General features: G+C 42.0%; 1 pseudogene across 1 annotated transcript; it reads right to left on the bottom strand.

The window, feature by feature from the left end:
• Positions 1–5135: 5135 nt before the first annotated feature.
• Positions 5136–5809, bottom strand: LOC105984802 (annotated as a pseudogene). Its single transcript, XR_001175011.1, has one exon. The product of XR_001175011.1 is annotated as a translationally-controlled tumor protein pseudogene (transcript).
• Between the last annotated feature and the right edge of the window lie 10776 nt (positions 5810–16585).

Below are 16585 nucleotides of genomic sequence, written 5' to 3'. Positions count from 1 at the left end.
CTTTTTTCTTTTTGCTTATGTGGTGCTGAGGAATAGAACCCAGGGCCTCAGGCATGCAAGACAAGCACTCTACCACTGAGCCAACTTCCCAGCCCATGACTTTGGATTTCTTAGTACTAATGGTGAGTGCTAAAATGTAGTTGAGTACTGCTTTCCAAGTTCGGAAGAAAAGTGATGTCCAGCTAACCTCTCAGTTAAGTGTGAAAGGAAAACAAAGGCATTTTCAGATAATTAAAGTGTCAAAACATTTACTGCCCTGTACCCTTTATCAGAAAGCTACAAAGGGAGGGAGGGTGGGAGGGAGGGAAAGAGAAAGAGGGAGGGGGAGAGGGAGATAGAGGGAGAGGGCAAAGGAGAGGGAGGAGAGGAGAGGAGAGGGGAGGGGAGGGGAGGGGAGGAGAGGAGAGGAAATGCAAGATCCAAGGCAAAGGTGAAATCAATCTGAGATGATTGGGAAGAGATCCCAGAAGGTAGCATGCAACATGTTCAAAGTAAAAGTCTATCCTTATTTGAGCCAATTGGAAGGCTCCAAGGGAAATCTGACTAAGAAAATGAAATGTGTATTTTATCACCTCTGCATGTTTTGGGGGAAGATATAGACAACTGGTAGAGTCTTGGTGTTCAGTTGGTGCTATATTCACAGGAAATTAAGCACAATTACATCATGGGGGAAGCCAATAAAAATGTTCAAAAACAAAAAGTCACATGACATATTTAAAACCCAAAGCTTAATCACTGACAATGTTTTATTAGTTCAACTGTAGAATAAAATGACTATAGTCACAACTGGTTGTCAGTGGCCTACACCTGTAATCCTAACTACTTAGGAGGCTGAGATCTTAGGATCTCAATTTAAAGCCAGTGGAGGCAGGAAAGTCCATAAGACTCCAGTTAACCACCAAAATCCGAAGTGATGCTGTGGATCAAGTGGTAGAGTGCCAGCCTTGAGTAAAAAAACTCAGAGACTCTGCCTCAGTCCTAAGTTTAAGCCCCAGTATGGATATGCGCGTGCGCACGCACGCACACCCACCCACAGATTTTAGTCAACATAAAAAATGATGGTGTTAATGATCAGGCAACTTACACTGTGTCATTTTGATAATTATTTTACAGGTGAATTATTTAGATGGCTAATGAATGCTATATTTTACATGTCAAGAACATTGGAAAGTGGGCTGGGAAGGTGGCTCAGTGGTAGAGCGCTTGCCTTGCATGCTCGAGGCCCTGCGTTTGATTCTTCAGCACCACATAAGCAAAAAGAAAAAAGCAGGAAGTGGAGCTGTGGCTCAAGTGGTAGAGCGCTAGCCTTGAGCTGAAGATATGAGGGACAGTGCCCAGGCCCAGAGTTCAGGCCCCACGACCGGACCCCCCCCAAAAAAAAAGAACATTGGAAAGTGATAAAAGGTCCTTTTCTTGATCTGGGTTCAATTTCCAGTATTACAAAAGGAAGGAAGGAAGGAAAGAAGGAAGGAAAAAAGAGAGGGAGAAGGAAAGGAAATATATAGCCACAAATATTTTATACATAAATATTACAATAGCTTTAAGCTTTATTCATAAAGCCCCAAACTGGAAATATCTCAAATGACTAAAAAAAAAAGGGGGGGCACCCATATTGTTTTTACAATTGTTTTCCTCAGAAGTGGAGCTTGAACTGAAGGCTTTGCTCTCCTGGCTTGGCCTTTTTTTTCCCCCTCTCAAGCCTAGTGCTCTATCATTTGGGCCATACCTCTATTTTTTTGTTCTTACAGTTTTTTGTTGTTGTTGTTGGTCATGGGGCCTGAACTCTGGGCCTGGGCGCTGTCCCTCAGCTCTTTAGCTCAAGGCTAGCACTCTATCATTTGAGCCTTAGAGCCACTTCTGGCTTTTTTCTTTTTGCTTATGTGGTGCTGAGGAATCGAACCCACGACCTACAGGCATGCAAGGCAAGCACTCTACCACTGAGCCACCTTCCCAGCCCCTGTTCTTACAATTTTTAAAAATAAAAACCTATAGGTGCCTGTGAGCTGCCTCTAATGACTGGTCCATGTGGTTTCTCATGTGCTTTAGTTTGCATTGAAACCTGGGCATTTGCCTTTCTTCCTATCTACTGAAAAGGACCACCACAACAAAAACTCTTTCTTAATTCAAAACTTAATTCAAGGACTACAGTCTGCCAAAGAGCTATGGCCTAGTGATTGGTGCCTCACACTCAGCTAAACAATTAACTCATGCTAACTATCTGAACTTCTGAGTGTTACAGGTAAATCTTCACCTGCCTTCACAGCATTTCCTGAGACAACATGTCAGTCCTGGATACTTACTGTGATTTTGTGGACCACCTGCGTCATTGCTCTGCTCTTTCTAAACACAATGCTCTGAGAGCAGATTCTGACCTACCACCTACTGTTGGTCATTCCTCAAACACCTTCTAGTTCGATCTGCCCTTCCTGTTACCATGCCAACCCTCAAAACTCAAGAAGGGGGTGGTGAGGAGCATGAACATGCCACAGCCTGACCCAAGTGAATGGGACTCAATATTACCAGAAGGGCAGCAATAAGTCTAAATTGTACATAGGTGAGTGAGTGGGGGTTCTGTATCATGGCAGGTCATGCAGGACTATGTTTTAAATGACAGTGAACATTCTATAAGGCTAATTTCACATGCTTCCAATGTTTTTCTTATTTCCAGGTCACTAGAATTTTTCCTCGTCTTACAAGTTGAGGGACCCTGTTTCTTCTCCCTTCCATCCCATACCTGATCTCTATATTGTGCCTACAGATCTCCAAATCCAGAGTGGATTTTAAATGATGTAAGCCAAAGTGTCACAGGCTCCCAAATTTCCGTCTGACACTGAAATCCGCTTGGACCTTCCTTATGTGATTCACTTTCCCTGCCCCCAGAAGAATATAAAATACCTTTCCTCAATTCAAAACAACAACAACAAATACTCTTCCTTAATTCCAAACAAAAATAAAACTTCAGGAAGTTTGACTTGCTAGATTCCATTATCTAATATCCAGTCCATATTTTTCCCATTTGCCTCAATAATGCCATCAAGATAACGGTAACTTCTTTAATTGAGAACAACTTAGCTTTTGTTTTTTTCCCCTCATTTAATGTTTCTTTTTTATTGTTTTTTTTTAATTTTTATTGTAAAGGTGATGTACAGAGAGGTTAGAGTTATATAAGTCAGGTAATGAGTATGTTTCTTTTTTCTTTTTCTTTTTTTCTTTTGTCGGTCGTGGGGCTTGAACTCTGGGCCTGGGCGCTGTCCCTCAGCTCTTCAGCTCAAGGCGTGCGCTCTACCACTTGAGTCACAGCGCCACTTCCGGCTTTTTCTGCTTATGTGGTGCTGAGGAATCGAACCCAGGGCCTCATGCATGCAAGGCAAGTGCTCTACCACTGAACCACCTTCCCAGCCCCAAGTACGTTTCTTTTTAAACAGTATCACCTTTTCTCTCATTTTCTTCCAGGTTTTCCCTCCCAGCTCCCCTCCCCCACAGATTGTATAGTTCATTTTCAACAGTGTCTAGAGAGTATCACTGCTGCATTTGTTCACCCTTTGTCCCACCATTTCTGTGCTCCTCCTTATCATCCCCAAAACAGATAAACTTACATACATTCAAGACAAGATACAGAAATAAAAAACAATGACAAAGGAGAGGAAAAAGAATTTCAAAATAATGTAAAACTTCGTTTCCATTTCTTGGAGTTTATTTTGATAAACATTATTTTATATGACCATATGCCTGTAGCTATTGAACCTTTGTGGTCCTCTCCTAAGAATATGCTCCTTTACTCTCACTGTGTGAATGTCTAGAGTCCTGTATAAATTATCATGTCCAAGTTCATTTTTTCTGTCTTTTACCATCTAGTGTGTTTACTTGTAGATTTATAGGCACTTTCTAGTTACAACAAATAGGGAAACCATGAACTATATGTTTCTTTGGGGTTGGCTTACTTCGCTTAATGTAATTTTTTCCAAGTCTTTCCATTTCCTTATGAATTGTACAATATCATTTTTTTCTTATGGAAGCATAGAATGACACTGTATGTGTGTGTGTGTATATATATATATATATATATATATATATCACATTTTCTTGATCCATTCATCTGCTGAGGGGCATCTGGGTTGATTGCATATCTTGGCTATGGTAAACAATGCTGCAATGAACATATTTGTGCTGGTAGCTTTAGTGTGGCTTAGTTTGTGTTCTATGGGATAAATGCCCAGGAGTGGAATTGCTGGGTCAAAGGGAAGCTCTATGCTTAGTCTATGTTTAGTCCATACTGCACTCCAGCATAGTTGAACAAGTTTACATTCCCACTAATAGTGTAGTAGAATTCCCTTTTGGCCACAACCCTGGCAGCATCTGTAATTGTTTGTTTTCTTGATAATAGCCATTTTGCCTGTTGTTTTGATTTGCCTTTCTTTTATGGCCAGAGATGTTGAACATTTCTTCATTTGTCTATTTGTTGTAAGGTAAATCATCCCAGAAGCCACATTTTAAAATACACAATATTGGAGTCTTTATTATACAGTTAACAGGCTGTAGGCGCCAGTTGTTACAAAGGCCTGCAGCACGCAAATACACATAACACAGCTAGGAAACATCCTAAAGAGGAAAGGAATAACAAAAACAATACCAACAAGCCAGTTCAGCTCCAATGGAGAGCTGAACTGGGAAGCCATGATGACTAGAGATGAGCCAGGATACAATGCACAACCATAGAGACACACGTGGAATGGCCCTCAGCGGCTAGGCTGGTCAGGGCCTAAATAGGTTGGCGCAGGGGGCAGATCCTCAGGAAATTCCCAGTCCCAGCTATGCGACTGACATTTTCAGTAACTAATCAGCCAAGTGCCTGCCCCTGCCTCCAGGGGTCCGGGCATGCCCATTACCTGGAAGGCAAGTGATGGGGTGGGGGGTGGGTTCCTTCTCCCAGCATGAAGACAAGATGCCAGACCCTACCATCCACCATGTGGCCAATACGGCACCGGCCAGACCTGGCCTCCTTACTTCATATTGACCATTCTTACTTCCTCAGCTTAGAAGTCTTTAACAATCTTGATTTTCAAGTGTAGTCTTTTTTTTTTTTTTGAGTTCAAATGCACTTTATTTTTAGACAACCTACCTGACATTCTTTTTTTCTTAAAAAACAATGTCTCCACTCCAAATAAACCATGGTCAAAAGAAATGAAGAGTTCCAGATGACACCAGTCCCATTTGTCTTAAGTCCTGGTGTTGTGTGGATGACAAGCAGCAGCCAGTTATGGTAACAGGTGATAGATCCAAAATAATTGCCCAATTTGTTAACGTTTTTTCATTTCTAAAACATCCTTAAAGAAAATCATAAATGGGGTCACACCATCCTCATGGTAGTCCAGGAGAGCAACCATGCCATCTGGATTCATGTTTTCACCAATAAAAACCTGGTAGTTATTGAAATTAGCAAGGATGTGCTTGATTTGCTCTGCAGCTCCTGTCATAAAAGGCTTTACTCTTCCAGATTTCTGTTCTTTAAGTTTGCCTTTAAGTGATTTCATGTAATCTTTGATGTGCTTTTGGTAGGCTTCCTTTGTGAAACTGGTCTCCTGCAAGTGATGGTTCATGACGAAGTCCACACCAGTGACTACTGTGCGTTTGGTACTTCGCCCTCGGGGCCTTCGGCGGAGGCATTTCCACCAATGAGCGAGTCATCAATGTTAGCCTCTGTCCTACTGACCTCCACCTCCAGGCACAGCCCGCCGGCGATCTCCGGGATCTTGTGGATGTCGGAGAACAGCTCATCGTGGCTGATGAGGTCCGGGTAGATGATCATGATAGCGGCGCTGGCTTCAGCGCGAGCTCAGAGTGAGCGCAGAGCTGGGGGAGAGGGGGAGCCGTCGGAAGAGCTCAAGTGTAGTCTTGCAGAATGTTTCTTAGTGTGGGTGTGTTTCATATTGAACGTTTTTAGGGGGCAGGTGGAGTACTGGTGTTTCAACTCAGGGCCTCATGTTTGCTAAATGAACGTTCTACCACTTGGGCCATGCCCTCAGTTCTTTGCCTTAGTTATTTTTCACGTAGTGTCTTGAGATTACAGGTATGCACCACCAATGTCCAGCTTGTATCATACGTATTTTAGTGAGAATAGCCCAGAAATTATATTCCACTTTCTGGTACATTACCTCCAGGGGAAACTCATACTAACAATCAGTTTGTCACCACTATGGGTGATGTTAACTATTATCTGATGTTTTAAACATTGTTTTAAAAGCAGAGTAAGAACTGGGAGAACAAAGCTAATCAAAATGGCTGGGTGTTGGTGGCTTATGTTTATTATCCTACTTAGGAGACTGAGATCTGAGGATCATAGTTTGAACCCAGCCCAAACAGGGAAGTCCATGAGACTTTTTTTTTTTAAAGTCGGTCATTAGGCTTGAACTCAGGGCCTGACTGATGTCCTTGAGACTTTTCACTTAAGGCTAGCACTCTACCACTTTCAGCCACTGGTTACTTACAGCCCACTCTGGTTTGGTGGTGGTTAATTAGAGGTAAGAGTCTCATGGCTTTCCTGCCTGGGCTGCCTTTGAGCCATGATCTTCAGATCTCAGCCTCCTAAGTAGGATAATAAACATAAGACACCAACACCCAGCCATTTTAAGTAACTAGGATTACAGATATGAGCCACTGGAGCCCATCTCAAGAGACTCATCTCCAATTAGCCACCAAAAAACCAGAAGTGGAGCTGTGGCTCAAAGTGGTAGAGTAATAAATTTGAGGAAAAAAGCTCTGGGACACAACCCAGACCCTGAATTCAAGCTGCATGACTGGAAGAAAGGACAAGAAAGAAAGAAAAAAACCAACCAAAATTCTAGAACCCAGTTAAAGGGAAGGATTTCTTTTTTCTTTTGGGGGGGGGTCCGGTCGTGGGGTCTGAACTCTGAACCTGAGTGCTGTCCCTCAGCTCTTCAGCTCAAGGCTAGCACTCTACCACTTGAGCCACAGCACCACTTCCAGCTTTTTTCTTTTTGCTTATGTGGTGCTGAGGAATCGAACCCAGGGCCTCAGGCATGCAAGGCAAGTGCTCTACCACTGAGCCACCTTCCCAGCCCCAAAGGGAAGGATTTCTTAGACCAATGCTATATATTATCTGAAGATATTTTGGTGGGGGAGGGGTTGTCCTTTAATGTATATCTTCTAATTTTTAACTACTTTTAGGAAATATAAGCATTTTCATTGCTGTGATGAGATGTATTTAAAGGAAGATGATTTGCAACATTTCCTGAATAGGCCCTGACAGGCTAGTTTGGGAGAAGCATATGGGAAAGCTAATGCATACCTTACCTTTGAGTAGGCAAGTATTAGGGTGCACAGAATCCAGGGACTTCTCAAAGCCAGAAGTAGACCAGAAGATCGGAGGGGCCTGACCTCCCTGATCACCTTTTCCTACTTCACACCCTGTATCTTTATCAACAACTTTACTAACATCTTTACTAACAAGTGGTTCCTGTATGCTGCTTCATACTTCTGGCCTTTGCTTTCCCAAAGTGGTCCAAATGGATGAGAAAGAAAGAGAATGAGGTGTACCCAGCTCCTGCTTTAATTTGTCTGTTTTCATGACAAAGAGATGGTGAATGATTTACTGTGTAATCAGGAACTAAAGATCTACAGAAGTAGGTGTTTAAAAAAAACAAAAGGAATGAGGCACAAGAAAGTGAAGCACAAGGGAGAGATGCACAGAGAATGAGACATCCGCACTCAAAAGTTCCTTCCCAAAGAGAAATTCTTCACATTTTTAGTGCCTGATCCTTTCCCACTGGGACTTGTCACCTGGGAAGCTGTTCTTGCAGGCAGATAGGTCTTTCTCTTGGGGATTACTAATGATAATTCAACAACAACAACAGAAAGATTTGAAATTAAATGTGGCTATTTAATTACTAAAGATGATTGTGTCAAGAATAGTGTTCTGTCATACTACACCACCTATAAAATGATACTGAAATATAATGTTTTTGAAAATCAGACAGACCTGTAGTATTAATAATACAACATATTGTCATATTTCTAGAGGATAATTAGATAATGTGCTGTAGCAAAGGGGTAGTTTTGCCAATTTAAGTGTCAAATCCTGATCACTGGTGTCCATTAGTCATGTATTCTGTACATAGCATTTCCAAGGACAGATGATAGAGACATGCAGACCAAAAGAGATAAAACATGACCAAGGAACATGGCAAAGATGGAGAAGAAGAGGACATGTAAGTATGCCTGTGAAGCTGACTAATAAATGATGCTCAGTCTAAAGCCTGTTAGTTTTAATTTCTGCTGTTTTTTATTGCTAGGAATCATCTGAGTTGTAATATTCTCACTCACCACCAGAGGGCCTTTAATTCATTGTGGTGCACGCAAAGCCAGCCCAGCCTGACCTAAGCTAAGCACCCAGCCTTGAGCATTGATAATCAGTCCTATCCTGAGTATTTGTTCTCCTGACAGGACTGACCTATTTCAGTGCCCATCTGGTCCTCCTTGTTGTGTTGGAATGCCTACCAGATGGACAGACTCTCCTCTGGGAAATGAACCAACCATTCACACAAAACCTAATGAACACTTCATTCTTTCAAATTCATTTTCTACCTTTCATAATGTGTCTGCATAGATTGTATATAATTTTAGCAAGTATTTGTCTGTAATTTGGAATTCTGCTTTTAATGAATGTCATTTTAGCCAACCAAACAAACAAACCAACGAATTCTAATGAATTCAGATGCTCCAAATATTAGTTTCCATTCTCCTCCTCTAGGAGCTTCCTAGGTCAGCCAGACCTGATCTTATACATGGCTTGTTCTGATGTACAATTATTGTCAGATAAAAGGATTTAGGATCCAGCACTTCATATTTTCAATTACTTATGTGGCTCCTTTTAGAAATGTAATTGTGGTGATGGCCATGTAGCTCATCCTGTCATTACTTTGGTCCAAGTGTAAGGGTATCTTTATAATAAAACTTTCATTAAAGTACAACATACATGCCCAAAATCATACAAATAAAGTTATTTTCTTGTGCCTCTCATCATATAAAATATTTATTGAAATGAAGAAAAAAAAGTTTATCTCCATGTGGATCAAGACGAGAGCATTGCTGGTTGTGAGGTCTTGCTTATTACTGCTTCTCTGTTACTTCCCAGATCTGCCCTTACTTCCATCAGCTTGGATTAGCTTTGCCCCCTTTGAACTTTATATGAATGAAATCATGCTGGGTATACTGCTGTTTCCTGGCTTCTGTGCAACACTGTGTTGTGGCATGTGGCAATAGTAGGCTTTGCTCATTCTCGCAAGCTACATGATGCTTCTCTCCCAATCTACCATTGCTGGGATTTTGGGTTCTTTCCAGTTTTTGACTATAAATAGTACTTCTATGAATATTCTTGTAAAAGTCTCTTGTGAATACACATTTGCATTTCTATTGCATATGTACCTTAGTCATTGGGTATGCATGTGCTCAGATTTGAAAGAAATTGCAAAAGGTTTTCCAAGGTCATTATATCAACAGATATAGATTTTTCTTCTGCTTCATGAAAATAGGTGCAGTGAAAACTACGTTGCTCAAGACTAAATGCTGTACAGGAAAGTTAAAAGATTACTTTAGCTGGGTGCCAGTGGCTCATGCCTGTAATCCTAACTACTAAGAAGGTTGAGATCTGAAGATTTTGGTCAAAGCCAACCTGTCAGGAAAGTCTGTGAGACGTTTAGCTCCAATTAACCACCAAAAAGAAAAAGAAAAAAGAAAAAAAAAAGCCAGTAGTGGAGCTGTGGTTCAAGTGGTAAAGTGCTAGCCTTGAACAGAACTCAGGGCTCAAGCCCTGATTTCAAGCCTCAAGTTCAAGCCCCGGGACCAACACAAAAACAAAATGTAAGGGTCTTGCTCATTTGTTCATGAGTGGTTAAATTGGTTTTTGGCCACTAGAGTAGTCTCCCTTTAATATTATACTTTGCTTCTACTCATTCATGTCCAGCTGTTAGGAAGTTAAACTTAGGCTTAGAATTGAACCTCTTTCCTTCCTCACTACCAAAATTACAACATTTTCATAGGTTTGACGGACACCTCACATGCAATCCTAACCAGCCAGTTACAACAACAACAACAAGATTAGCATTGTCAACTAAATGATTATTTCCTATAACAGGAAGCCATGCTATCAAGCAATGGTTAGGTCCCCAGATGTGGGGAGTTAAGGAGTTTATTAATTCCATCTTCTTGTTACCCTTACCTGGTCTTTAAGAAGCCAGTATTGGTCTCCAGGCCACAGAGAAATGCTGGAATTGGTAGGAAACTGACCTAGGTATCTGTACTTCCTTGTTCTCCTCATACTAAACTTGATCTTGAAGATTAGCTTTCGAGTTCTAAGGTTCTAGAAGGCAGCTTCTGAAAGGGCTCTGCCCACTTACTCATTAGACAGCATTTTTAGAATATAGGACTCTTCATTCAAGTGAGTATAAAATATATCTCATTATGTAAACATTACATTTCACTTGGTATGTAGAATGTATCTGCTAACAAGAAGCTTCTACTTTACCTTTCTTGCTTACAAAAAAGCTCACAGGGGCTGGGAAGGTAGCTCAGTGGTAGAGTGCTTGCCTTGCATGCATGAGGCCATGGGTTCGATTCCTCAGTACCACATAAGCAGAAAAAAGCTGGAAGTGGCACTGTGGCTCAAGTAGTAGAGTGCTAGCCTTGAGCTGAAGAGCTAAGGGACAGTGCCTAGGCCCAGAGTTTAGGCCATGACCGACAAAAAAAAAAAAGAAAGAAAGAAAGAAAGAAAAAGAAAGCTTACAACACACCAATCTGCTGGCCTCTTTTTTTTTTTTTTTTGGTGATTATGGATTTCCATAACTCTTCATGGACTTATCTCCTAAAACATTGAGATATCCTGTTCTGACTTGTGAAATTTTTACATCAAGACCTTGGAAATTGGTTTCAAAGTGAATGCATCATTTATGCATCCATCAATTCAGCAAACTATTTAGGATTTCTTGTAGCCAATGCTCTGTGCTTCTAGGATGGGAGGGAAACAAAAATTAATTTAAATTTTACCAAACTTGAAGTCAGGGTCTATTGGCTCATGCCTGTAATCCTAGCTACTCAGGAGGCTGAGATCTAAGGATCTATGTTCAAAGCCAGCCTGGTCAGGAAAGTCTGTAAGACTCTTATCTTCAATTAACTACCAGAAAACCAGAAGTGGTGTTTTGTGGCTCAAAGTGGTAGAGCACTTGGCCTTAAGCAAAAGGGACAGCACCTGGGCCCTGAGTTGAAGCCCCACAACTGACACTCCCCCCCCCCAAAAAAAAAAAGGTTTTACTAAACTTGAACTCTCATAATAAAAAGCGTTAAGATAAGTTCATAAAAAGTTATAAAAAATGGTAGGAGAGGAATAATTCAAGTGTGTTAGGGGTACAGATAAGGGGGAGCTTCCTCTAGCTTGCAAAATGTGGAAAGAATTTGTGGGGGAGATAGCAACCTAGCAGGGCCTGGAGGAGTGGGAAGGGCTAATGGGTGGAATTCCAGCCATGGTTTTCCCCGGCTAATGAGAGCTAACAGTGCCCCAAACTGAAGACAGATGGGCAGAACAGAAGAGAATAATAAAAAATGGAGTTCAAGCCATGACTAGAAAACTCTTTAGGAATTAAAACTCCAGAAGAGAGAAAACAAGGACATACTTAATGGTAGTCGCTGGGAGAGAGTTGGGTGTGTGCTATTAAAGAGTACTCAAGAGCCAGGAATGGTGGCTCACTCCTGCAATCCCAGCACACAGAAGGCCAAGACAGGATGATCATGCATGCATTCAAGACTAGCTTGGCGGGCTGGGAAGGTGGCTCAGTGGTAGAGCGCTTGCCTTGCATGCCTGAGGCCCTGAGTTCGATTCCTCAGCACCACATAAGCAAAAAGAAAAAAGCCGGAAGTGGTCCTGTGGCTCAAGTGGTAGAGCGCTAGCCTTGAACTGAAGAGCTGAGGGACAGCGCCCAGGCCCAGAGTTCAGGCCCCACGACTGGACCCAAAAAAAAAAAAAAGACTAGCTTGGCTACATAGTAAGAACCTGCTTAAAAAAAAAAAAAAGAAAAGAAAAAAGAAAGGGCCTCTGAGAAAATGATCCTAGGTATGACTCTTGTTGGGGGCTGTTACTGGCGGCTCAAGCTTCTGTTGCCTTTTGGTGCATAGTAGGTGTCTTACAGGGACTAGCTTCACATGCACACTTGTGCCTGGCTAACCCAAAAGAAGGGAGCATGTGAACAAAGATATAAGAAGGTGCTACCTGGGATCTGGGTAGAGATCAGAGAGTAGTAGCTCCAGTTTAGCAATGGGAACCCAGGAGACATCCCATGTGGATGATCATGCAGGACCTTGATCAGTCAGGTCAGGTAATTCTCCTTTCCCCTCCCCTCCCCGGCCCTCCCCTCCCCTCCTCTCCCCTCCCGTCTCCTCCTCTGCTTCTTCTCTGCTTCTTCTGCTTCTGCTTTTTTGGTGCCAGGACTTGAACTCAGGGCCTCACATTCTTGTTCAGCCTTTTTGCTCAAGGCCATGCTTTACCACTGGCACAATACCTCCGCTTCTGTTTTCTGCTGATTCATTGTAGAGAACAGTATTATAAACTTTACTGCTCAGCCTGGCTTTGAACCATGCATTCTCAGATCTCAGTGTCTGAATGGCTAGGATTAGAGGTAAGGTCAGTTTTTTTCTTTCCTAAAGGCAATAAGATTCCTTTAACTACATGTCTGATCTGTGCCAAGGTAATTCTAACAGTTATGCAATACTAAACCATGTCTCATGTGTTTTTGCTACTTTAGGTACTTGAAGCCAAAAATATTCAGTGTAGACAGTGCTTATTATCATCACTCTCTTAGGAAAGACAGAGTCTGGGTTTTACATGTCCCGAGTGTCACTGTGAGGAGGAGGAATGGGTGGGAGATTTCCTGGGCAGGCGGAGGACTCAAGCTAGATATGGATTGAGCCCTATTCTGGTTGAACCAGAAGGCAACAGCATGAGTTGCTGAGATGGGCAGGTAGCAGTCACAGAGGAAGCAAAAACAGGCCCAGGAGCTAAGAGATACGTGACTCCAAAAGGTGAGCTGAGGATGGAACAGGTCCTGGCTGTACACATCAGGTGCTTACAGCCTTGAGTCTTAATAGCCTGCATCTTTCTTGGCAACTTTTCCTAATGTCTGCATAGATGAATTGTGGCAAAGACCGTGATTGTTGCCTTGAGGACCCAAGTTTGGGTCCACATACAAAGAGATGAGCAAAGGAGGGATAAAGCAGGCTGAAGACCGGAGAAATAGGTATTTACTTATATGTACAATGCACTAGGCTCATTATAGGAGGAAGGGAAAACACTTTTGTGGGTACACTTAAAAACTATTTCTGAAGGGGCTGGGAAGGTGGCTCAGTGGTAGAGTGCTTGCCTCCCATACATGAAGCCCTGGATTTGATTCCTCAGCACCACATGGGCAGAAAAAGCTGGAAGTGATGTTGTGGCTCAAGTGGTAGAGCGCTCGCCTTGAGCTGAAGAGCTCAGGGACAGCACCTAGGCCCAGAGTTCAGGCCCCATGATTGACAAAAAAAAAAAAAAATTCTGAGTAAGGCCTTGACAAAAGGTATCATTTAACACACGTGTGAGTTCTAAGTGTCCTGGTATATAGAGGTTTTCTTTTGTTTTGTTTTGTTGTTTTTCCTCTTTTTGAAGGGGTCATCACTGCTGGGAACACAGTGGGTTATGTACAGGGCTCCACTGGCACCTGACGGGGCCTAGAGCTCTAAGCTCAGCTCAGTCCTTGAATGTTTAGGTTTCGCACTTGGATTTTCTATGTTCTCTTGGTAATAGAGTCAGGCCTGCCAAGCTGACATTAGATGGATGTATCCATTAGAATCCAGGACAACTCACATCAGGCTTTCTTTCCATTCCTTGTTTGTTTTCAGAGAGAGAGAGAGTGCTATTATCATTTGTATGGCAAGGACTTTAATGTAACTGCTATTAACCAGAAGGCCCCGTTGGGCACCTGTGATTCACATCTGTAATCCTAGCTACTCAGGAAGCTGAGGATCATAGCTCAAAGCCAACCCTGGCAGGAAAGTCTGTAAGACTCTTATGTCCAATTAACCACCAAGAAAGCTGGAAGTGGAACTGTAGCACAAGTGTCAGAATGCTAGCTTTGAGCATAAAAGCTCTGAGACAGCACCCAGGCTCTGAACTCAAGCCCCAGGACCAGTACTAAAAACAAAGGACTCCTTCCTACATGTGAAACCTGAACAAGGAGACCATTATGACCATGAATATATGCCAGCTGTATTCCTTTAATGCCTGAAAAATTCTCTTCTCATCAGCAGATGCTTCTTCAGTGACGGTTGTTTGTTCAGTGATTTCAGATGCAAGGACTTGGAGGGGGGGAGGGGGGGAGATGTTGGTGAAGAAGGCTGCTTTTGCCTCCCTGTCTATATTTTCCCTTAGAGCAGTTCCTCTGTCACCTTGTTCCCTTAGATAGCTTTAGTATCACGGATTAATACCACACCAAGGGATCGTTCTGTTGGCCTGGTAGATGACACAGAGTTAAATTTTCTAGAGTTCCGAGGGGTGGATTACTGTCTGGGCTGAGTTTGGGAGATTTCAGCTTTGAATTTCTTTCAAGTTGACTAGTCTGGTATTTAGATCAAGAAACCATGCTGGGTGATGGTGGCTCATGCCTATAATCCCAGCTAATCAGGAAGCTGAGATATGAGTGAAAGAAAGATCAAGGAAAGTCCATGAGAGGTTTATCTCTAGCTAACCAGTAAAAAGCTGGAAGTGGAGATATGGCTACAGTGGTAGAGCACCAGCTGTAAGTGGAAAAAAAAGAAAAACAGAAATCAGCAGGACCCCATTTCACAGCAGCCTTGATTAGTCTCTGCAGCTACAGTAATAAAGACACACCAGGGGCAAATTTTAGTCTATGCACTCAGACAACACAGCATGTACTCCCATGTTGATTTCCAATTTCTCTTCCACAGAAGGAGCAGGTAAGCTTTGCTACAAAGAGCTGTTTCCTTTGACCATTGCTTTTTATGTGAATCATTAACTCCTAACTGGTGAGATAAGTTCCAGAATTGCACCCTGGGGTGTGTGTGTGTGTGTGTGTGTGTGTGTGTGTGTGTGTGTGTGTGTGAGAGAGAGAGAGAGAGAGAGAGAGAGAGAGAGAGAGAGAGAGAGAATTTCATGAGAAAACTATTAGAATCACACAGTGGAAATCCCCTTTCAGTCCCTCATAAGCACCAGAATAAGCCTGTAACAATAGGATACTAAGGCAAAAGGTCTTTGTGGAAATCCCAGTGGATGGAAGCAGATACAGCTAAGAGCTCTGAGTGAATGAATACCTTCAGAGTTTTTGGCAGGTGGATAGAGGGGTGATGACCAGATAGAAGGAGTCACCTTCAGAAACATAATACATGGGTGGAGATGGGGAGGTATTGTGAGCACTTGTTTTAGGGTTCACTTGGTATTGATCCACAATGATTTAAGCAAACCATTTGGCTTTGGTGTTCTAGAAAATAATCATGAAAAAGTCCATGTAATCACAAGGATGAGATAAGATATTAGGACTGTTAACCAAAAGGGAAATGTGATCATCATTCCGTGGCTACTAAGCCCCCAAGTAGGCCAAGATTTCATAGTAAAAAGAGGGTGGGATTTGGAATTAAGACTTTTTTTTTTAATTACAGCTCCTCTAATTACCTGACTCAGATTACTTTACTTTTTTCAACTTCAAGATCTTTTCTTTGTAGAATAGAAAAAAATATAACAACTACTACATTGAGTTGTGGGAATTTAATAAACTGGCATTTATGGATATGCTCAGTAAGTGTCAAGCAGTCAGAAATAGATCCCTCATTGTATGCAATTCCAAATAATGTCATTTTAGTTTTGAATCAGCCAGACAAAAAGACATTTGATAAGCCTTAAAGTCTCATCTTTAGTTCTAGCTGTTAGAACTTAGGCTCCAAGATTGTTTTTATTTCCATATTTTTGAGGTCACATGGTTTTCATGAGTTTTCTTCTTGTTGCATTTGCTTGTTTGGAGGTAGGTATAAGAAGTCTCGTGTTCATCTCCCTAGAAATGCAGCTCTTTATTGGTCCTAGTAGATTGGGTCTGGACACATAAGTGGCACAGTCTCACTGGACATGTGGCTGTGGGCAAAAGCCTGAGAGATGATGTGGCACAGAGCCTGCGCTGGGTCCATGGAATGATGGTATTTGAAGAGCTGTGAGTTACTATCTGGGACTTTTTTTTTTTTTCTGTGCTCACTGCAGAAATGACTTTGGTTAGAGAAATAGTATTTTATGACAAATCACAAGGAGCTATAGGCTATAGCATGTGAATGAACAATTACAGTGCATGGATTTAATCATACACATTGACCCTACATGATAGCACATGCATACATAATGTACACACGATTAGTTGTATACCTATTAGTGTACTGAAACATGTTATAATGTTGGTATATAAAAATTGTACACTTCCCCCATACTTGCTTTGTTCTGTGAATGACACTTGGCTTGAAAGCTTGGGCTCTTACTTATCCCATTCCTGCTGGG

The sequence above is a fragment of the Dipodomys ordii genome, unplaced genomic scaffold, assembly GCF_000151885.1.
Source record: "Dipodomys ordii isolate 6190 unplaced genomic scaffold, Dord_2.0 Scaffold26, whole genome shotgun sequence".
Taxonomy (NCBI): Eukaryota; Metazoa; Chordata; class Mammalia; order Rodentia; family Heteromyidae; genus Dipodomys; species Dipodomys ordii.
This window is presented reverse-complemented; position numbering and strand designations above follow the sequence as displayed.